The following is a 5002-nucleotide window of genomic DNA, read 5'->3' on the forward strand; positions in this document are numbered from 1 at the left end:
GAGAGAGAGAGAGAGAGAGAGAGAGAGAGAGAGAGAGAGAGAGAGAGAGAGAGAGCCTGCAGCCAGGCCAGAGGAATGAAAGTGAGTAAGCACAGTGCTCCAGAAGGAGCAACCTACCTTGGAGTGTCCGTCCAGAGCTCTACTCCGCTCGTGTCCCCTAGAAAAGTATAGAGAAGGTGCATCGGAGAGGTATGCCAGCCAAAACACAAGAACACTGGGTATTTAAATACAAGCTGTCATCCCTATTGGGAGAGACTATTTCCTAATGTATGACCTGCCTAGAATTATGAACGACCTGCCACTTGCAAGCCAAACCTGCTCCTATGTTTGGAGAAGCCTTCTGGAGTTAGGACTAGTGCTCTCCCAGGGCCATCAGGATCAAAGAGGATGTGAGAAAGGACCAGTGGCATCTGCTATGGTCCACTCATTTCACACCCAGATCCACTACGACAGTTGTCTTATTACTAGTTTTTTAAAGAACCTGGTCAAATTTTCTAAAGGAAAAAAAATAATTAGAACAGGCTGTTATAAAGTTTAACTGATTGTCAACTTCATTGAGTTGGAAATTAATAAAGCACAATTTGGGTGGATCCATACCAGTCATTCTAGAGGTGATTGACATGTCACCAAACCGGTTGAATGGGAGGGTCCCTTGATGGTGGACAGCAATATCCCATAGGTTGGAGCACTAGGTAGAACAAAAGCAGAGGAATGAGGAAACTTGCCGGGTGCACAGCTTGATGTTTCTGGACTGGGTGTACTTCTTTTGCATCTGCCATCTCTCCTGGATATCAGATTCCAACTTCTTCATCCTTGTGATGTAACTCACACCAGATGCCCCAGGGGTCTTCCTGAACATAAGCCTCAGATTGAAGACACATCATTGGTCCTTCTAGTTCTAAGGTTTCCAGTTGCTCAGCCCAAGCAGCTACTGGTTTCTCCTCTTTCTGGCCTGCAGATGCTCACTATGGGACTATGCAGTCTCTAAACATGTGAACCAAGCCAATAAATCCACTTCTATAATTATGTATCTATAGTCTATTGATTCTGTTCGTTTAGGGAACCCCGACTGATATATATGGTTTGAATGTATACACCAAAAATCATAAGCTGGAAACTTAATGCCTGATATAATAGTACTGGAAAGTGGAGCTTAATGTCAGTTTTCTAAATTATGAGGACTTCACTTTTAATGACTGGATTAATGCAACGATTCAAGGGCTTGAGGCTGCAAGTCTGACCTTTCTTGCTTTGTCCTCTATCATGACGCGCCTCAGCAAGAAGTTTCCCAATAGTTTCCAGCACTATGTATCATGTCTTCCTAGCCTCAGAACTATGAGAAGTAAAATCTTTCCTTTATAAACTACTCAGCTTGTGTTATTCTGTTGTAGCAACACAGAACAGACTAAGACACGGGCATGTTAGTGAGACAAGCTCCTGTTTCTTCTGCTTCTATTTGCCTGAAGGCACTAGTGACATTCTCCATCATCTACTCTTCTACCACTGCTGTATTTCCTTAACCCTCAGCCAGGCCTTCTGCTGGCCTAGATTGCATACCCAGTGAGGTGACTTAGACCTTATCCCCGTGGAGTCTGAGCTCCACTAATATCCATACAATTGCTCATCAGGCAATTGTAGCTATAATTGCCCGTTCACAGCTTAGATACACCAATGATTCAAATGTCTCCTGAAGTCCAGAGATACTTCTTGCTCCCTCTGTAGGCCTGCCTGCTTGTGATGACAAGAATAAATGATCCCTGTCAGGAGAAAAATCCCCTTCTTTGACTTACTGGACAACTAGCCCCATGAGGTTTAAATGACCAAGTAACAGGCATAAATTTAGATTTGGTGAAAGTCCTACCATATTCCTTGGTGTAAGATCCCTTCTACCACCTCCTCTTTTTGCACTGTCTCATTTATCTCAGGATTCAGGATCATTAGATTAGCACAGAGCAAAGTTACAGAAAGAGGAAGCTCCTTTAAAAAAACATCTGCATTCATTTTTTCTTTCAATTAAATAAGATGACTTATTATCTTTCCATTTTTGAAGACACAATATCCAATACCCACAACTTCAAGGAAGAGAGGCATAATTTGGCTCCCAGTTTTAGGGAATTAGCCTGCTCAGCTAGTTCCACGCCAGAGTCTTCAGGGTGAGAGGGCATGGCAGAGCAAAGATGCTCAGTTCACAGCAGCCAGGAAGCACAGCGAGCTGCTGCCAGCGTCGAAGGCACCAGGCACCACGTACAGGAACCAAAGCTCTGCCTCCATGGCCTACCCAGACACACCCTGAAAACTATGTGGGCCTCAAAACTCCTAAGCCAATCCAATTTACATAATCATAGATATTATGCATGTGTGAAGGGTATTTAAAGTTAGACATGACTGGGGCTGAAGAGATAGTTCAGAGGTGTAATTACCTGCCTGGCAAGCACAAGGATCTGGGTTCCATCCCCAGTAGTGCATGCTGGGCCAGTCCTGGAACCCTGGGCATGCAGTGCCAGCCACTAAGACTGGGCCTGGTGGTGCATACCTGTAATCCTATCACTGAGGAGGCTGAGACAGGAAGATCACTACAAGTCCAAGCTGTGTAGCGAGACCCTGAACCAAATAAATACATAAAAGATTAAAAAATAGCAATGAAATTTCAAAATACTGAAAAAAATAAAGTTAAAAATGCTGTTTCATATAAATGTATAATAAAAGCAATTGTCAGACCAGAACCACAGGCATACGCTTATGGACCCAGCTACTCATGAGGCTGGGGCAGGAGGATCACTTGCTGCTTAGGAATTTGAGCTTCTGTTGCCTGGGCAACATAGAAAATCCTCATCTCCAAATAAATAAAATAGAAAAATAAAAGCAACTGTCGACCCCATAAGAGCTAGAACCTTTGGACATAGTGCTTCCAAGAAATGCATCTGTTAAAACTATTCTCTAGCAATGAGCAAGTCAATGATCTCCAAAGAAACCCATAGGGTATGTATAGACGTAGAAGAGGAAAGTCATCATGAGAACCAGCTGACATGAGGATGGAAACTTAGAAGTCCCACCATACATTGCTCACCAGCTGGAGAACCAGGCAAGCCAGGAGTATGATTCAGTCCAATGCCTGAAGTCTGAGATCTTGGAGTCCCAAGGTTCAAGGACCAGGAGCTCTTACACCCAAAGACAGGAGAACACACAGAGTAAATTAGCTCTTTTTACTTTTTTCTGTTGTTGCTGTTCTCTTCGGGCCTTCAGTTGATTAGATGATGCTTACCCACGCTGGTGAGGGTGATGTTTTTAATTCCATCTACTAGTTCAAACTCTAACCTCTTCTGGAACCACCGTTAAGGGATGCCCAGACAACTGGTAAAATACCAGTTGTCTGGGCGTCCCTTAACCCAGTCAAGCTGACAAAATAAACTGTCACTGGCCCCGCACTGTCACTCTGGTGGCTGCATCTCTCCACACGTCTCCCTCCCGTCTTCAGCTACCTCCGCAATCTCTGTGAGTGTCGCTGCTTAGACGCCTGTCTCCTCGCTGTGGTCTCTGAACCTGCTCATGCATTCATATCTGACTGCGCTGTGATGCGTGGAAATATTCCGTGCCACATTCTGATGTCTGTCTTCGTTCCTTGAAGCCCTGAGTTTGCCCTCTGATTTGAGCACAAGTGTCCTGGATTCCTCCCTTCCTAAATTCTTTCTTGCCCAACTTCCAACACAGAGAATAACTCCACCCTTATGCATCTTTTGTCACTACAGACCAAAGATAGCAGAGAGTCGGACTTGTAACCAGCCCATGTGACCCACCCGAGTCACTTTCAAGTTACAAAAAAGAAATTTTCAATTGAAAAGAGGAAGTGTGATCAGTAATATCACAGACAGTGGGAGCCGCAACTGCTAAGATTGTATCTTCTTTTTCTTTTTTGGAAAAACTACCTCAAGGCAATAAAAAAATCATTTTAATTTTTATTCATATTAAAACATTTTAGTCAGTTTTTTTCTGACAGCCCACAAGCACACAAGACCTCACACGTGCTTTAAAATGTCGTTCAGCAAAGCACTTGAATTTAAGAAATAGCAAGAAGCACACACATTTTTGTACTCAAACATGTAGCTCATAAAGAGACAGCTAAAGAATAAATAGAGTTGGAAATACAAAAAATAAATAGGTTCTTGCAATTCACTCTACTTAAAAAAGGGAGGCATGTTGAATTATGTCTTTTTTCAGGGTTTTTTTGTTTAGTTGTTTGTTTTTTGTTTTTTGTTTTTTGCTTTTGTGCAGGGTCTCACTACAGAGCCCAGACTCATAGTGATCCTCCTGATTTCTGCCTCCCTAATGCTGGGATTACAGGCGTGCACCACCATGCCTGGGAGCAGGGCTGGCGTGGCATGCAGTTGAATTATATCTTAATTTCCTTTTCTTCAAAATTATAACACGATCTCCAGTGAATAAAATATATTGGAAAAAAATCCATCTTACAATAATGCAGTTTTTAAATACAAAAAATAAATATGAAACTGGTGAAGCAACTTCAAGTTGTAATACAAATGCTCCTTGACCCCCCAAAAGCTATGGAAATATATAGTCACTGTGGTAGCACATAATAGTATTTAAAGAGACAGCACTTGTACACCAAACTCATCTGAGACCTTGACAAGACTTTAGTGCAAATCTGTAGGGTCAAAAATATTAGCGCAAGGCTTAACCAGCTGGGATTTACCATGTGTCACACAGAAGAAACTCACAAATCAATGTAGCTAAAATTTTAATGCAATAAGAGCTCACTAACTTGAAACTCATTGGGAATCAAAATATCACAGCATGCAAAAGCGCAAGAGAACAAACTCAGCCTGACACAGTAATACTCACTGAATGATAGAGTAAGAGTCCCAATATATTATTTTTCAGTCAAGATTTGTTGGTAATTATTCCCAGTGTATTTCTGGACAAACAAGTTCACTTCCTGGGGACTTGGTTTCTTCATTATAGAATCCAGCTTTCTCATGGTCTCTTC

The sequence above is a fragment of the Octodon degus genome, unplaced genomic scaffold (assembly GCF_000260255.1).
Source record: "Octodon degus isolate 3935 unplaced genomic scaffold, OctDeg1.0 scaffold00293, whole genome shotgun sequence".
NCBI classification, from domain to species: domain Eukaryota; kingdom Metazoa; phylum Chordata; class Mammalia; order Rodentia; family Octodontidae; genus Octodon; species Octodon degus.